Genomic DNA, 375 nt, shown 5'->3' with positions numbered 1-375 from the left:
GTATCTCAGAACTTTCTTTGCAGCTTTCCAGTGTTCTATACCAGGATTACTCTGGTATCTTCCTAACATTCCAACTGCAAAACTAATATCTGGTCGCGTACAAGTCTGAGCATACATTAAACTCGCAACTATAGATGCATAAGGAATTTCTTCCATTTGCTTTCATTCCAAATCATTCTTTGGACATTGTATCATACTAAACTTGTCTCCTTTCTGAATTGGAACGGGAGATGCTGAACATTTATCCATTCTGAATCTCTCTAAAATTTTGTTAATATATGCTTTCTGAGACAAACCTAAAAGTCCTTGTGATCTATCACGAAATATTTCTATTCCAATCACATAGCTTGCCTCACCCATATCTTTCATTTCAAA

Source organism: Lupinus angustifolius, chromosome LG11, assembly GCF_001865875.1.
Source record: "Lupinus angustifolius cultivar Tanjil chromosome LG11, LupAngTanjil_v1.0, whole genome shotgun sequence".
NCBI classification, from domain to species: Eukaryota; Viridiplantae; Streptophyta; class Magnoliopsida; order Fabales; family Fabaceae; genus Lupinus; species Lupinus angustifolius.
Note: the sequence above shows the minus strand (reverse complement) of the source record.